This window comes from Silene latifolia, chromosome 11, assembly GCF_048544455.1.
Source record: "Silene latifolia isolate original U9 population chromosome 11, ASM4854445v1, whole genome shotgun sequence".
Taxonomy (NCBI): domain Eukaryota; kingdom Viridiplantae; phylum Streptophyta; class Magnoliopsida; order Caryophyllales; family Caryophyllaceae; genus Silene; species Silene latifolia.
Window position 1 is genome coordinate 108830451 of NC_133536.1, and position 19295 is coordinate 108849745.

The 19295-nt window shown below is 37.7% G+C and overlaps 1 non-coding gene across 1 annotated transcript; it reads left to right on the forward strand.

Annotated features, from left to right (window-relative positions):
• Positions 1-2759: 2759 nt before the first annotated feature.
• LOC141615940 (small nucleolar RNA R71) lies at positions 2760-2866 on the forward strand. Its single transcript, XR_012530325.1, has one exon. It is a non-coding gene; the product is annotated as a small nucleolar RNA R71 (small nucleolar RNA).
• Positions 2867-19295: the final 16429 nt, after the last annotated feature.

Here is a 19295-nt window from a genome sequence, read left to right on the forward strand (position 1 = left end):
TATGGTTTGTATTGTTGTAGTAGTAATTGTATGAATGTATGTATAGGAGGAGGGTTCATAGAAGAGAGGTTTTGAGACAGCTGCTAGATCGTCTGATTCTATGATTGCATTCCAGGTAGGGTTTCCCTACTCAGTATTAATTACATGATGTGTTTGGTTGTTTCATTGTGATTATTGTTAAAATATATTGTTGGTGGTTGTGACGGTTGTTGGTTATGTTGTCGGTTGTATTGTTGATTAATATCGTTGATTGTTGTTGTATCTGTCTGTGGTCTTCGGGGTGCGTCCCAGGCTGAGTGGAGTCACTTGCGGTAGTGGCTTCACGCCCTTGATTCGCCTTCTGTGGAACCCGCCACAGAAGGGATGTGCACATTAATGAACATGGGTTTATCGCTCGATGGAGATGAGCAGGGCTTAGGTGGGAACAACTGTGGTCCCCCACTGACGGTGTGGAGTATCTGTTGCGATGGGTACTCTGGCAGGGCTACACACTTTAGTGTGTAGTCAGTTGTGTGGAGTTTGGTAACGGAGACTGGGGTTTTGATGTGTTGATTGAGTTGTTTGGCAATTGTTTCATAATGGTTGTATTGTGTAATTAGTACTAACCTCGTTTAATTGTTTTAAAAACTGTGGTGATCCATTCGGGGATGGTGAGCAGTTATTGAGCAGGTTTGATATGATGCATATGGGCTAGCTGGGATGAGTCATCACTTGCACTTAGAAGAGTCTTCCGCTGTGTCAGGCGATATCCTTTAGTTGATCAGTTTTGTTAGCAGACAATTTTGGTTTGGTTGTATTTCATTTAACAGTTTTGGTTTGAGACATGTAATCACTTAAACTATATTTACTTTTAAAGTACGTTTCTTTATTGTCTTGTGATTATCATTGCCTCGGGTAACCGAGGTTGTGACGTTCCTATACCTGAGTGGTCCTAGTAAGGCACTTGGAGTATGGGGGTGTCACACACCGACTCATGTCTTGGGGGATTACTTTGAGGTGGTAATTGCCCCTTTTGTCTTTGAGAGCTAGAAGATGCTAATTGAGACATTTGGGTTTCCAACATCTTTGTGTGGGCTAGTATGTTGTTGATGGTGATATCTTTTGCTTGGCTATCCTTTTGCATTTGAGTGAAAAATTCTTGTTGGTTCTTTTGCATTTGGAGGACCGCTTTTTGAACATCAAAACCTTGGTCATTGGATTGATTGTAAGAGGGTTGATTTTGATAACCTTGGCTTTGGTAAAAGGGTCTTTGAGCTTGATTTCTCATTGGAGGTGGGGTGTATGTTGGTTGAGGGTTTTGAACATTTTGGCTTTTGTATGAAAGGTTGGGAAGGAATTTGGTATTCTCATTGTAATAATTGGAATAAGGGGTGCCACTCTTGTACGCTTGGAAAGCATTCACTTGTTCAGTTGTTCCCCTACATTCACTTTGGTCATGTCCCAAAGTTCCACAACTCTCACATACTCCACTTGGAATTGAGGATGATGCCACCATAGTATTAACATGTTGTTTGGGTGATTTGGAGGCCTCTTCAAGTTTAGCCATGGCCTTCTCAAACTTCAAATTAATGGTGTAAATGTGAGCACTTAGTTGAGCACCCAATTGAGTAATGGAATCCACCTCATGCTTTCCTCCTCTAGTAGCCTTCCGAGGCCTACTATATTGCGAGTTATGGACCGCCATTTCCTCAATTTTGTTCCATATTTGATTGTCATCAACTTCGGTAAACATACCATTGGATCCCATATCAATACTATATATTAAATCCAGAAACCAAGGGACTTTAATGTAATTAAAGAAAGTTATACAAATTAATTATACTATATAGTTTTAAATCAATAGCACCGTGTGATGGACCCGATTAAGGGGTCTCAATGCAAATATAATATAGTTTGGGTTAAAATTAAATTATATAGAAGTTTGGTAATTTTCCTAAACATGGTCAATTTTCTTAAAATAAAATAATTAATTAAGATGGTCAATTTTCTTAAAATAAAACAATTAATTAAAATGGTTAATTTCAAGGAGACTAAAAGAGAGAAGATGCATGGTAATTTTCCAAAATATTTATAGAAGACTAGAAGATGGTCAATTTCCTTAAAATAAAATAATTAATTAGTATAAACATGCACATTTATGTATCATCATAAAATTGTATATTAAATTTAAAATCCATGCAATTTTATTAAACTTTATAGTTTATTAGATGTATAGAGATGTTAATTATTTAACATACAAAAATATAATAAGTAGGTTATAAATAATTCAAGTTAGATTCCATAATATATAATATTGCATAATTCTTTCGATTTGATTTAATGCATATAGTTATATGATAGTAATCACTCATAGTGAAAGTAACAATAATTACGGCGGGAGTAGTGAAATTATCAATATTAATGCGGCAGTAGTGACAGTAACAATAATTACGGCGGGAGTAGTGAAATTAACAATGATTACGAGCTAGCAGTGAAATGTTATTACTATTGTTTCATTAATAAGAGTAAAATATTAATAACAGGAGTAGTGAATTTGTCTCAAAATTATTTCATCGTAAATTTAGGATATGTTATAAGAAAAATATATTATTGATAAATTTATGGGTTATGCAACTTTAAGTAATTTTATTTAATGAAAAAAAAAATTAATGGTAAGTAGAGGTAGCCCGGGCGAAGCCGGGCACCAATACTAGTTGAGAATGTTTCGGGAGTCTTCATATAGACCATTCAAAAATTGTTACACAAGGAACCACTCGCTAAATCCATGGTGTGGACAAGAACGACAAGTATCCTTGAATCTCTCCCATGCTTCATACAATGACTCCTCATCCCTTTGTTTGAACCCGATGATTTGGGCTCTCAACATGTTAGTCTTTTCCGGAGGATAGAATTTCTTGTAGAAAGCAAGTGCCAATTTCTTCCAAGAATCAATACCAAGAGTGGCCTTGTCTAGGCTTTTCAACCATTGTTTCGCGGTACCAATGAAAGAAAAAGGGAATAAGACCCATCAGATTTGGTCTTGAGTAACTCCGGTTAGAGAAATCGCATCACAATAGTAAAAAAAAGTCTTCATATGTGAGTGAGGGTCTTCACTACGCATCCCTCCAAATTGACTTCTCTCAACTAATTGTATGAGTGCGGATTTGGCAATGAAATTACCGGTTAAATGTTGTGGTGTAGGAGTACCTTTTGGTAGGTTCTCCTCGGTTGGTACGGAATGTGATGAGAATTTAGGCATTGTGGGTTTGTTTTGTGGTGGGTTTTGTATTGGGTTATCCTCTCCTTCTCTTGCAAAAGGGTTGATAAACTCAATGTTATTGGATTGAATGTCCACAATTTCTCCAATACCTCTTAAAGTACCTCTAGCAAGTCTTCTATTGTTGGTCAAAGTTCTTTCAATTTCAAGATCAATGGGTAACAAGTTAGCTTGTGATCTCCTAGACATGCAAAATATCAAACAACTTGAAAACAATTAGAACAACCTTGAGGAGATTGACTTCCCCAAGGTAAAGAAAGACACAACTAAAAACAATTAATGAAAATCAAATCAAGTTAACACCGTCCCCGGCAACGGCGCCATTTTTGGTCCGGTTCAAAACTTCATCGTCAAAAGCTACCAACCAAAACAATATTTATAACTTCCCAAACTACTCTTAGTAAAGAGGGAAGTAAAGGTCGGATCCCAAGGGACGGGTATTGATGTAGGATTTTCAAGTGTAAATGGTCGTGTCTTAGGTGTCACAATTTGGGTTGAGATAGGAGGTCAACTAAAATAATCAACAATATAAAAACAAAGTAATGTAAACAGGCAAGATGATTAAAATGAGATGTAAACAATTGATTAAAAGCACTAGGGTGTCATGGGTTCATAGGGGATTCATGGGAGTTGATCATACAAACATGTTCTCAACTAGATGCAAGCACTTATTGTTGTGATGGGATCGAGTTGGTGTATAAGCTTACAATCCCTAAGAAGGTTTGGGTCCTGGAGCCTAATCGATTAGATTGTACAACACCTACAAGTCGACTTAGTCCTTCCTATCCAACTATATGCATGGTCTAATGAGACTCGAGTTGGTGTATAAGCTTACAAGTCTCATTGAAAAGATAAGTGATGGGTAAAAAATTCAAGGATTCATAGGCTCACATTTCATCAAACATAACATGTGCATAAGTTGAAATCACAACAAGCAAGCAAATTAATTATGAAAACATATTATATTTAAGCATGAATCAATCCCCATGTTGGTTTCCCCTAATTCCCCATTAACCCTAGTTAAGGAAACTACTCACTCATTATCAAGTTTAACATGCTAACAAGGTTGTCAATCATACTAGCAAAGCAAAACATGATGAATAAATGAAAATGATTAACAATAATTAACAAGTATAAGAGAGAATTATACCTATGAAGATGATTCCAAATAATAAAGCAAAGAATAATAGAAGTACTTGATGATTAATGGAAGGTTGTCAATCCTCCAAATAAACCCAAATAATCTTCTAATTACTAAAAATAAAATGAAGAACAATAGAGAAATTAATGAAAGATTAAGTATTGAGATTTGTATTAATACTAGATTAAGAGTTGATTATAAGATTAAGGAATGATTAGAACTTGATTAAGAAAGTATTAAGAGAGCATGCTAATCTAAGTAGTACAATGGGGTATTTATAATAAAGATTAGGTACAAGAATTAGGGTTACTAAGGGCTTAAATGACTATTAAGTCCTTAAGAAAAGTTGAGGAAATGCTCCTCTCGAAGGAAATGAGCATCTCCGTTTTGCTAGTCATGGCACGATCCGTGCGTCTTGGGAAGTGGCACGGGCTCTCTGGGCTGTGATCCGAGTGGATTGTCTGGAAGACGCTCGGATCCTTTGTCTGCAAGACGAGCGTCTTGGTTGTGGGATGCTCGGATGGTGGTGGTTGGAGACACTCGGATTGTCTGTGATCCGCTCGGATCCCACGACAGACTGCTTCTCTTCTTTTCCTCCTTCATAATCCGCGAGGATCATTCCGGGGATGCAAGGATCCTTTCGTCATTGCCCATTTCACTTTATTATCTACATAGGCCTTCTTGTATCGTCTTCTCTTTGATGCTTGGTCATTAGATGCGATCAATTTAGCTCCATTTCGCCATGTAAATGCAAGGTTAGCACTCCTTTCCTACCAAGGGGACAAAACCTCAAAGAATATGCAAAATGGGAAACTAAAGATAGTAAATGACCCAATTATGCACTATAAAGCATAGGAACGAGGTTAATTCGAGGACTAAATGTGCTCAAATATGAGTCACATCAATAACTACAAATATGAGGTCTATTTCAATGGAATGACAGAACAATTGAAAACTGATATTATGAATGTCACTGGTTTTTCTGAAGGAAGCATGCCATGCAGGTATTTGGGAGTCCCTATACAGGCTGGCAGGCTCACAAGGAAGGAATGCAATACCTTAGCATAGAAATTGGTTAACAGAATAAGAAGTCTGGGTGCATAAAATCTCTCTTATGCTGACAGGTTAACACTTATCTACTCTGTCCTAAATACTTTGTACAGCTACTGGGCATCTATGTTCATCATTCCTAAGAGTGTTATTCATAGAATTTAAAGAATATGTAGAAACCTCTTGTGGGATAGCAGCTCTGAATATCACAGAGTCCCCTTGGTGGCCTGGGATAAGGTAACCTTACCCAAGAAGGAAGGGGGACTAGGGATTAAGAAAGCAGATATTTGGAACATTGCAGATATAGCTAAGCTAGTTAATTAGATTTACTGTAAGTCTGACAGGCTCTGGATTTGATGGATTAACCAGCTTTATCTCAAGCACCACGATTGGCACTCATACACCCTAAAATCTGATGCAACTTGGTCATGGAAAAGCATTTGCAAAGTGAAAGAACTTGTGAAAGATGGCATTGACAATGGTACTTGAAGGTCCCATTCGTTGGGATACTCCATCAGTAGAGGCTATGTCTGGTTAAGATAAACTCATGTTACTCAACAATGGCCAAAAGTCATCTGGAATAACTGGAATAATCCTAAGCACTCTCTGATCACATGGCTTATTATGCATAAGGGACTGAATACTAAAGACAGATTGTTCAAGTTTGGGTGTTATGCAGATGACCACTGTTGCCTCTGTGACAGTCAACCTGAATCAGTTGAACACCTCTTCTTTGAGTGTGAGTATAGTAAAAGGATCATAGCACTTGTTGAACATTGGTTATATAGGCAACTGCCTACTGTTGAAGCTCAGCAGATATGGGAATAAAATCTGTCCAATGGAAAACCTTGGCCATGGTATTGAATGCCTGTTTCTATCATACTTGGCTCCAAAGAAATAATGCTCGAGTGAATGGGAAGATACTCAGGCCAGACCTGGTTGTAAAGAGCATCAAAGAGGAAGCAAAAAGACGAATTGCCTTCAAGCTTGGACAAAATGCAGAACCCCAAGCCATGAGTTGGCTCTATCTGATAGGCATGTAGTTGTTTGGGGCATTGGCTCTATAGTGTTTTTGTTGTGCTTATTGTGTTTTTGTCAAGCGAGTTATCGCTAAATTGCTACGTATGTAATTATTTGTTCAGTTATAATATTACTCACATTTCACCAAAAAAAAAACCTTCTTTGTAATAAATAGAGGAGAAAGCCCTCTTAGTAGAGGCTAAGTTCCCTTAGATTAGATTAAGCTCTCATTAGGAGTAGATTATAATAGATTAATATTTAATCATTCCACAAATTGCACTTTAATATTTCCTCAATAATTTCTCAAACAATCTTAGATCTAGCTTTGTACTGAAGGAATTCTTGGGTTTGTATGGGGGAATTGACAACTCTCCACCATTAATCAAAGGGTTTCTTCTATTGTTCTTTTATTTCCTTTGTTCATCTCAAGTTATTTACATTTGGATCTCTTGCGTATGTATTTGAAGACTAAATGACAAGTCTCCATCTTTATTCAAGGATTCTTCTTTATTTATGTTCATCTTTACTCTCCAAGTTGGTAACATTCTTAATTCCTTTTTATTTACTTGTTAATCTCTTGTTTATTATCTTGCTTAATCATCATGTTCATTTATGTTGTGATGTTTGACATCATTGCTAGCATAATAATCATGATGTGTAGTGAGTAGTCTATTAGCTAGAGTTAGTTGGGGATTAGGGGAGTAATTAAGGGGATCTATGCTTAATGAGTTCATATGAATGCTTGCTTATTGTACTTTCAACTTATGCACATGTTATGTTTGATGAAATGCTTGATTGACAACCTAGCATAATTCTCTTATCCTTTCAACAAGACTTATAAGATATAAACTAACTCAAGGCTTTTTAGACGATGCATATAGTTGAATACGGAGGACTAAGTCGATGTAGGTGTTGTAAAGTCTTGATCGACTCGGTTCCGGGACCTAAAACTCTCTAGGAATTGTGAGACATAAACTAACTTGATTCCAACAATAATAATTGCTTGCATCTATGTGAGTCATTTATGCTATCTTACCATGATTCCCCTATGATCCCATGATCCCCTAGTGTCTTTTATCATTTGTTTACATCTCCATTTCTATTTCCTTTTCTTGTTCTTAATTTGTTTATTTGTATTTGTCGTAGTTTAGAACACAACTTCAAACCCATATAATTGTGACACTAGCATAAATTGAGATAGATAGACATAGAACCCAACACACATCGTCCCGTGGATCGACCTCGACTTAAACGCTAACAAGATATTTGTTGAGAATATAAATGTGTTTGATTGAGTGAACAACGACTCGCTTACCATCAGTTTTGGTCGTGACGCTTATGAGTGTGAGTAAACTTCGAGGACGAAATTCTTTTTATGGGTGGTAGAATGTAACATCATGCTTGGTGGATTGTGTTGGTATTGGATTTGCTAGTGAGCGGTATGGAAGTAAGACAAAATTGGCGGCACTGGTGTTGTTGGTATTCGATCGTACTATGGAATTAGGTGGGCTATTATATGGTTGTTGCTATGTTGTGAGCGGAGGTAGGCGTTGTTGGGTGAGTTAGTGTCAAGATGGGAGGATGAGAGTTGAGTGGTGTTGGTTTGTGGAGTGGTATGTATGGATGCTATGTAGGTATGGGTGTGAACTTCAAGGACGCAGTTCATTTTTAATGAGGGAATACTGTAATACCATAGGTTTTTGTGTTTATCGAACTCGGTCAAGTGGGGGATACTCGACCGAGTGGGTCATCAGGTGATTGGAGTTTGGCTTCTGGAGTATTAGCACTCGACCGATCTTGTTGGTACTCGGTCGAGTATGGCATTATAACACCCCCTTCCCGGCCAAGGTAATTAGGAAATGTTACCGTTTCGGTTTCCCGAGGCAGTGAAATCGGAATTACAATTAAGAAACATCATTAAATAAATAACAAGTTTAGTTATTACAAACATAGACTAATAAATGAATGAAATACAACTCGTCTATGACTATGTCATCCATGCTACACTACTCGACTCCGAGTCCAAAGCGCGGCCCAAATACCGATGACGTCAACAAGCAAAACATGTACTTAACCTGCTCCCTATATAATCGAAAATATCATATAGATCGACAAAGGTCACCCCGGAAATAGGTGACAATTACACAGACACACAAACGTGAGTTTCAATAAATAAAGTGTGACACGACACATGTGTGTGTGAAAATTCAACATGACTGATGAGCGTGTCGTTGTCCGCTCTCAAACACATTTATACCTAACTACAAGCATAGCAAGCAAGTCGGGGTCGAACCCAAAGGACGGGGGTACTAAAATTGTTCAATCTAATTATAGTTGCACTTAGGGTTGTCACAATTGGTTGGGTTAGAGTTGGTGAGTCTAAACTAATAGAAGCAATAATGTAAAACAAGTAATAAATTAAGAGATGTAAACAATTAATAAAGATACTAGGGTGTCATGGGATCATAAGGGAATCATGGTAAGATAGCATAAATGATTTATGTGGATGCAAGCAATTATTATTGTTGGAATTAAGTTAGTTCATGTCTTATAATTCATAGGAAGATTTGGGTCCCGGAGCCGAGTCATTCATGACTTTACAACACCTACAATCGACTTAGTTCTTCCCATTAAACTACATGCACGGTCTAACAAACCAATTCCTAGGGAAACTTACTTCTCGGAGCCGACTCGATTAAGACTTTACAACACCTACAAGTCGATTTCGGTTTTCCCTATTCAACTCTATGCAAGGTCTAACAAGGCTTGAGTTGGTTTATATCTTACAAATCTTGTTGAAAGGATAAGAGAAACATGCTAGGTTGTCAATCAAGCATTTCATCAAACATGACATGTGCATAAGTTGAAGAACAATAAGCAAGCATTCATAAGAACCCATTAAACATAAATCTATCCCATGATTAACTCCCTTAATCCCCCACTAATCCTAGTTAAGTAACTATTCACTCATTATCATGGAAGACATGTTATCAATGGTGTCAATCATCACAACAAGTATGAACATGATAAAAGAGTGAAGAAATAAGCAATAAAGAGTAAAGAGTAAAGGAATTATACCAAACTTAAGATGAACAAATGGAAAGGAAAGAATAATAGAAGAAAACTTGATTGATTGATGAAGAGTTGTCAATTCTCCAATAATAACCCAATTAATCTTCAATTACCCAATAATTAATAAGAATCCTTGAACAATAATTAAGGAAATATTAATGTGTAATTTTGTAGAAAGATTAAAGGATAATCTATTCTAATTGATGCGTGTATTTTATATAAGGTTTTTACCTCATTTTTACATGCATTTCTGTATTATTTACGTGGCATCTAGCTACAAATACCCCCGAATATTCTACTTTGGTTCGTTTTGTGTAAATTGCAGGAATAAACCAAAGAGGAGATAAATCGAGCCTAAATTCGTCCCATTTGCATGCATTTATGGAGAACAAGGAGCCGGAGCTTGGAATCTATCACTTTGAAGATGCGTAAGCTGGTTTCGAAAGGTGTCATAGTGTCTAACGTGCCAAAATAGCTCGATCGACTACTTTTCTAGTCGATCGAATGCTTTATATACTGAAGGTTACTCGATCGAGCAGTTTCAGTATCCAATCGAGAAGGCAATACAAGGAGTTACTCGATTGAGTGGTTTATTGCCACTCGATCGAAGGGTTTGTCGCTTAGTTGCTCGATCGAGTGGTTTATTTCCACTCGATCGAGTGGTTTGGCCCGTATAAGAGTTTTTCCGCCCAATTTCGTATGGGCTTTTGTAATTAAGCTTTGGATTAGGTCTAAGGGGGAGATTTTCGTATGCTACTAAATACAGTAGACTGCGTAACTCTTCTGGATTGATTATTCACTTTTACTTTATCTTTTTCTACTGCTTCTTCATTTTACTCTTCTTCTACTCCTTTCTACTCGGATTCGGATTTGTATTCGGTATTATTTCTCCTTTTATTTCTTAATCGCAATTATCATTTTGTTTCTATCTTCCTCTCATCGCTTTTATTACGGTTTATTTGATTCTTCATTTTCATTATTATTATGTTTGATTCCTATTATTTATATGTTATTGTTGTTGAATCGATAGTAATGTGTAGCTAATTCCCTTTTGCTAAGACTAGGGAATCCATGATTATGAAGGAATAGTAATTGTCATATTAGGTCTTGTGCTTGTGTGGTCTCTGTTGTTAATCGCTGCATTTAAATGTTTCTGTCTAATTGAGTCGACGCAATTAGTCATTTTATCATAGTAAACCTTGACCTGGACCGGAAGGTTGGAAAGGGCGAGACTTGTAGCGAACATTAGGGCACCGTAGTGAGGGCGGAAGCTAAGCTATTTGTGCTTTAGGGCGAATTGAGACCGGAAGGAGATATTCACTGCTCCTCGGACCATACTTGCATTGACCTGAGACCTAGATTGCTTGACTGAATGATCATGGTGAACCGACTGTCTTAGCTGCTTTCTCCATTTTTGCTTAATCTTTATTCTCTTGCTTTTCCTCTCTTTCTTAGTCTTTTTAGTTTAAAACAATCAAATACAACCCCCCAATTTGGTTACCGTGACGAACTTAGGCAAAGCTGACATTTTCCCATCTCCATGTGGAGATCGACCCGACTTCCCTAGCTATATTAGTTAGAGCCAGTTGGTTATTTTTGATAGGTATACGACTGCCCTGTCAAATTTTGGCGCCGTTGCCGGGGAGGTGGCGCAATTTTTTTGCTTTATTGGAGTTTGTCTTTCATCTCAAGGAATTTATTCCTTGAGACTGATCTCATTTTTGCAAAGTTTTGATTAGTTTTGCAGGTATTCTGTTCTATATGAGAACATCGCCGCACCTGCTCTGCTTTGTAAACTCTATCTGCCAGGATGCCGAATATAGCCAGCCATTCAGAGCCTAATGTGGATTCGCTTCCAAAAGGTTTCTTACTACCCACAACTGAATCGGGAACCTTTGGAATCAACCCATCCTATATACAGTTGGTCGAGAGAAATCTCTTTAGGGGGGTACCTGAAGAAGATCCGTGCAGGCATATAGAGCTATTTACGGAGTATTGCTCTACCATTCCTCTTGCTGCTGGGGTGACACAGGACAAAGTGAAGGGAGTTCTCTTTCCCTTTTCTTTAGCTGATGATGCCCGGGAATGGTTGAGGGATTTGGATAGGGAGGCAGCCGGTGTAACCGACTGGAGTTCTCTTGCTTTAGCCTTTTACAGGCGATATTTCCCACCGCAGCGCACCAATGCCTTGAGAACTCAGATTACTTCTTTTGAGCAATTGACTACTGAAGACTTGGATGGGGCTTGGACTAGGTTCAAGAAGCTTGTCCGTTCTTTGCCTCATCACGGTTTCAAGCGTTGGTTCCTTTGCACCCAATTTTACAACGGGTTATATCGGAACCAGAGAGCTATTCTTGATAGTGTAGCTAAGGGGAGATTCACGAAAAATGTGGAGGATGATCAAGGGTGGCGTCTTATTGAAGAGATGGCTATCCATGTTGCATAATATGGAAATCCGCGAGGGAGTGGGCAAGTTAACGAGTTGGCTACAGCTGTAGTGGAAAGTCCTAGCAAAAGTCTAGGTAATGTGGAGATTACGGAGGCTATGAGTGAGAGTGCACAGGTTTGTGCAATTACTGAGCATGTGGAGATATGCGGTAGATGTGGCATGGAAGGGCATGACCCTATTGATTTTCTAGCGAGCATTGAGCGCGTCCTTGCTTATCAGAAATACAAGCAAGGAGTTCCTTTTTTCTCAATTATATGAAGAAATGAAAAATGTTTCTACTCCTTCTACACCAGCGTCGCAGCCGGTCTCTCCTTCTACAAACGGGGAAATTGCCGAATTGAAGTCCCTGATGTTGAACTTAACACAACAGTTTGGGGAGAAATGTAGCAAGAATGAAACTGTTATCGTGGAGTTAAGAGAACAAGTCGCGCAATTGACACTCGCGAAAGACCAAGCTAACCATCCACCGACATGCGGCCCAGTTAATGTAACGAATCTCCAAAGTGGCCTTGCTCATGAGGGGCCAAAAATATCAGAAGACGGGGTTGTGACAGCTGATGATACCCCGGAGGATGATTTGGACGAATTTCTGGATGATATCCTTGCTGCGTGCTGTCCAGACACTCGATCGAGTGAAATTGTTACTCGATCGAGTGAAATAATCCATCAAATCACTCGATCGAGTGATAATTGTGGTCGATCGAGTAGTGCCCAATTCATAGATGATCGATCGAGTGATACTTTTACTCGATCGAGTGAAAAAGAGGAAGAAATCACTCGATCGACTGAACAAAGTGGTCGATAGAGTAAGCCTGAAATAGAAGACCTCGATCGAGGTGTTCAAACAGCTCGATCGAGTGAATGCCAAGATAAAACCACTCGATCGAGTGAGGAAAGTACTTGATCGAGTGCCAGAACCAGCGGAGACTCTATTTATTATCTAATTCCACTACCGTGTCATCTTCCCCTGCTGTGGAGACGTCACGCACTGATAAAGGTAAAGAAAAAGTCGCGGGTCCATTCATTGCTACCAGAGTACCCTTTCCAAGTCGTCTGAAGGACGCGAAGGTCGAGCGACAGTACGGTAAGTTTGTGGACATTGTGAAGAACCTCCAGGTAACTGTCCCTTTTACCGAACTTGTTACCCAGGTACCTACTTACGCCAAATTCATGAAAGATATTGTGACGCGTAAGAGAGAGCTAAGTGAATTTGAGACCGTTTCATTTATGGAAGAGTCTAGTAATTTACTTTTAAATAAGGCTCCACCTAAAATGAAAGACCCGGGTAGCTTTTCTATTACCTGTGTTATAGGCAATGTAGTTATTGATAAGGCCCTTTGTAATTTAGGAGCCAGCGTCAGCGTCATGCCCCTATCTATCTGCAAGAAATTGAATATGGGTCATCTTAAATTGACTAATATTACCCTACAGATGGCTGATCGATTTGTTAGGCGACCCTTGGGTGTCTTAGAGGACGTGCCTGTGAAAATAGGCAAGTTCTTTATACCAATAGATTTTATTGTTTTAGACATAGCTGAGGACACCCGGACCCCGATTATATTAGGAAGGCCATTCCTTTGTACAGTTGGGGCCATTATTGATGTCAAACAAGGGCGTTTGACTCTTGCAGTAGGGGATGACGCGATCACTTTTAGCCTGCCTAGCACTTTAGCTCGGCCAATGATAGAGGACACATGTTATTCTGTTAATATTATTGACGAGTCTATTTATGACTTCTGGTCGGGTTATTTTTTGAAGGACCCACTAGAAGCTCTTATGCTTTTGGATAAGTGTGCAGATAACCCAGATGATGATGACGCTGTGTTGGATTTGCTTATAGATGATTTAGATGAGCGCGAACTCACCGACGCTGAGGGAGAGCAAGTGGAACAGATGATCAGTACCCTTTGCTCCATTGAGGTAAAGGTGCCTGAGCGTAATCCTCTTCCCTCTCATCTAAAATATGCTTTCTTAGATGATACTGAGCGATATCCAGTCATTTTTAGTGCTAAGCTTGATAATGATCAGCTAACTTCTTTATTAGTTGTACTTAAGTAAAACAGGAAAGCATTGGGTTATTCTTTGGACGATATCAAGGGGATTAGTCCCGATATTTGTATGCACAGGATAGAGCTGGAGGAAGATCACAAACCTTGAAGACAGGGTCAGCGCCGGCTGAACCAGAAGATGCAAGATGTTGTGATGGCCGAGGTAATGAAGCTGCTAGATGCAGGTATTATCTATTCTGTTGGTCATTCTAAGTGGGCGAGTCCAGTGCAGGTGGTCCCTAAGAAAGGAGGCACTACCGTGGTTAGAAATGACAAGAATGAGTTAATACCCACTCGAGTAGTGACTGGTTAGCGGATGTGTATAGATTAGAGACAGCTGAATGCCGCCACCAAGAAAGATCACTTTCCCCTTCCTTTTATTGATCAAATGGTAGAAAGGTTAGCTTCTCATAAGTTATTCTTCTATTTAGACGGGTATTCAGGGTTCTTTCAGATCCCTATTCACCCAGATGATCAAGCTAAGACTACATTTACTTGTCCTCAGGGCGTGTTTGCTTATCGCAGGATGCCTTTTGGTTTATGTAATGCCCCTGCCACCTTCCAAAGGTGTATGATGGGGATATTTTCAGAGTATATTGAGTCTATTATGAAAGTTTTCATGGACGATTTCAGTGTTTATGGAAGTGATTTTTCTAACTGTCTGTCTAACCTTGATAAAGTGTTAGTATTTGCATTGAGGTTAATCTCGTGCTTAACTGGGAGAATTGCCATTTCATGGTCAACGAGGGAGTTGTCTTAGGGCACTTAGTTTCTGATAGGGGAATAGAAGTTGATAAAGCAAAGGTGGAAGTGATTCAGCAATTACCCCCTCCTGTTAATGTCAAAGGAGTGAGAAGTTTCCTTGCTCACGCCGGTTTTTATCGCCGGTTTATCAAGGATTTCTCAAAAATTGCTAAACCACTTACACAGCTGCTACTTAAGGATGCCCCTTTTGTATTTACTGATGAGTGACTTTCTGCTTTTAACAGGTTAAAGCAGGCTTTAGTCTCTGCGCCGATCATACAGCCTCCCGACTGGGACTTGCCGTTTGAGATAATGTGTGATGCCAGTGACTATGCACTAGGAGCGGTGCTAAGCCAACGGAAAGACAAAGCTTTAAATGCAATCTACTATGCGAGCCGAACTCTGGATGAGGCTCAAGTGGAGTATGTGGGAAATAATCTGTATACTTCCCTTATTATTAAGGATTATAACGAATATAATGATGACGATCACTAGTCATAAAATTAAAATACATAAACAAAATATAGGATTCAGAAATAACCTTCGGTCCTAGCAAATACGGCCTAAGAACAATATCAAAGTAGATATTCGCCTATCAGTTGCACCCAAGACGATATGAGATATGCCTTATTGATAATGCTAGAATCGATCTAAAATTTTCTGTAAAATTTAGTTGTTTTGTGTTTTTCTTCTGATGAGAGAGGAGGCTAAGTCAAAAAGAATTAGGGTAGAATTCTGATCTACCTTTTTCTTCTTATGGTGACCGAAATATGGGAGTGAATTAGGGAAATATAATCTTCCCTAATTCGGCCCATATAACCGAAATAAGGAGTGTAATCTCCTTATTTTTGGTCTTTCCAAAAATGTATAAAATGTGTTAAATTGTCATCTAGTGAGGATCGAACCCATGACCTCTTGGTTTGTGTACCCTCACTATTACCACTATAACACATTCATCTTGTTGATATTAAATATAACTGATTACATTTAATTACGAATTAACAGATTAATTCGTCCAAGCTAACATTACATACATTTAATTAAATATAACTTATTATATTCAATTTACGAATTGACAGTTAATTCGTCTCAACTAATATTATTTAGTCTTCATTAAATAATTGTCTCATCAACATATTGACTAACTGTTTAGTCATATTAGGCATCAATGTGATTATATTTCTATAACCACATTTCTCAAACACATCCTATAGGTGTGACCTTTAGGGACCAGTTGATCACCGACATCTGTATGATAATAACGACAAACTTTCTAGCAAGCCAACCGTTATTAGGTAAACGTTAATCAACTGATTAAATATACGAAGTATACCCTTGTGAACCTGTAAGAGATTTACAAATGTTATGACACTAATTTGTGGAGGACACAAGCTCCAACACAGTACACCACCACTAAAAAAGAGCTGCTAGCTGTAGTTTATGCCTTAGAGAAATTTCGTTCTTATTTGATTGGGTCAGAAGTTACTGTTTTTAGTGACCATGCAGCTTTGAGGCATCTCCTTGCTAAGAAGGAGGCTAAACTGTTAGAATTCATTAATCTCATTAATTTACATATTCATATATGAAAAGATTTATTTAGTCATAAAATAAAAGCTAGATCTTATGCATGCAAACTAAATAACAAGAGATGAGAAAATCGTTTTCTCACCATCAAAAATTCGGCCAAATGGGCACAAATGAAGATCTCCTACCTTCATTTGTTCTTGAGCTAGAAAATACATTAGGATGATCATCCATGACTTCAAATAGAAGCCCTCCAATAAGTAGCACCCAAGACTATCCCAAAATCCCACAAAATAATATGTACTAGATATTTGTAATGTGGTTTACCTTAAAATCGATTACTAATACTCATATACTACTACTAGTATTATTAGTAATTGATTTGTACAAATTAGATTCATAAAAATAATTTTTATGAAGAACAAGAGAGAGAGAGTGTTGTGTTTTTCATAAAAACATGAGAGAATGAAAAATTGAGAAAAATCTCTCAATTGTACTAGTAAAAACCGGTGGGTGTGGGTGGTTTTAGGACCCTTTTTATTTTTCCTTTTTGTCTTCACAAGACTAATTAGTGTAAGCCTTTGTCATCGTCAAGTCACTATCAAATGTCATAGACAAATGAATAAGACAAAACTTCTAAAATTGCCCACCAATTTTTCGGTTATCATGTGTAATATGGAATCCATTTTATTTTTGTCAATTGTACAATTGTATGACATGTCTTATATCATGTGACATGTGACATGTCTTATATCATGTTTTAATTTAAAATGCATATTTAACAAATTAAATATCATTTACAAATTAAATAAATCACATTTAACAAATTGACTAGTAATTCAAAATTACTTTCACATAAAATGGTCATTTAAATACTAGTTAGTATAATTCACAACATCTTGTAATTATAACTAGCTTATCATTCTCATCTCACGTGTTTCGCAAACACCGATTAATTTTAGTAATATAACTTCTTAAATTACTAAATAAAATCTTATTTAATCACATTATAATAAGATGTCATTTTCTCTCTTATGATAATAATTTGTTCAATTTTAAGGAATTAATTAATCTGTATCGACATACAATTAATTAACCTTTTCAATTAAGGGAATCATCCTTTAGGTGTGACCTCAAGGGATCAACTGATCACCACCGTCGCACGACAGTAATGTCAAACTCTAGCCAGCCAATCATTACCGATATGTGTGGACCAGTTGACTATATATGTAATGTATCATCCCTTTCGTATTCTTGTTATGAGATTTAAATATGTGATCAATATGATCGACAATTGTGATCGCATTATTGTCGGGGACACTTACTCCAACAATCTCCCACTTGTCCTCGACAAGTGTGCACCACCAATTCTCTTGTCCTATTACTATCTCCCACTCAATGCAAGGTGTCTTTCGGGTCGTACTTGCAAGTGATCATATTGAGAGTGGTTTCCTCGATCTGGAGAATAACTGATTTGACCGGAATTATCTACCATAGATACCTTCCGAGCGTGGCCACGCATTTCCAGTTCATTACTCCTCGAGTGGCCCTGAGATATTGTTTTAACCCTGACAAAGGGGTGGACAATTCCTATCGCACTATTTCCTTCGACTAGCCACAGCCATCATAACCCAAAATATGCCCATTTGACCCCATTTACGAAGGTCATAGTAACATAAATCAAAGCTAACCTGAAACTGTGCCATCTTAGGCGAACAGTCTTTAGTCAAAAGAATCGACTCATTAGAATACTATAGTAGCTCTCACCACGACCAGGCTATATAAATTTGCCAGAACTCTATAAGCGGTCACTGCCCGATAAAGTGTTCCTAACAGTCTGCCTATGTGATCGACTAGTCATCTCACATAACTATATGGCACTGAACTTGCCATCAATCGCATCACACTCTAGTCACTTCGAGACGTCACCTCATACAAGTGACTATGGGCAAATACTATGTTAATCCGGGTTCACTTTAACGGGGTTCAATATCGTCATACAACCCGTTTGGATGTAACAAATTATAATAAAAGAGTTTTAAAGTAAAACTCGAACGACAAATGCGATTATCACATATGAATAGTCAATGCCTGATTATTATTTCATATTCTATAATCTAATTTGATCTTGTATGTAGTTGTTCATCTCAATCCAATTGAAATGATATGACTCATCATGTTAAGCCTATGAATAGGCATTGTAAGTAGGTCTTAGCAACTCCCTGCTCAACCTTTCTACATACTTGTTTTCCTTTCGTAATGTATACATTTGCATTACAAAACTTTCTAAGTACGTGTCTAGATCCAATCTAGACATAGGCTTTCTTGCCTTAAAATAGCTCCCACTGTTTTCACAGTGTGCGGGACTCATCCCTCTTGCACATCCCATGATTGCAAATGTACTCAATTTCTGTTGTAAATATTTCTCATTGTTCTTTATTGCCTAGAACGATTCTAGAAAATCTATTTCTTAAATAACATAGCCACAATGGTATCTTAACCATCCTGATGTGTTTTGATTATGGTTTTGTCGGAAACCATGCGCAATCTCAATTGTCAATTGTCATTTGTGTAACACCCTTACACAAAATTGCATCAAAAACACTTTGCTTTACATCCTTAATGCTTCTGCAAGAACTTAAGGGTAATCTTTATGGCTTACTTAGTAAATATTACTTAAATTCGATTTGAAACAATTCATCATACTCAAAGTATATGAAGTGTTATACATCATTTCCTATTCAATTGATTCGGCAGCGGAAGCAAATGGAATCAATCAAATATGTTCAACTTGATTGAACTAGTCATGAATCTTATCAACATAAGACTTCTTATTTGACGCTAATATCATGTGGATTTATCTCCATAAATCTTGATATTAAAGATGTATTATATTTATCCAAGTCTTAAATCATTCCCAATGATCAATATGTCATCCACATATTAGACTAATTAAAATTACCGTAACTCCCACTAAACTTCATGTATAAA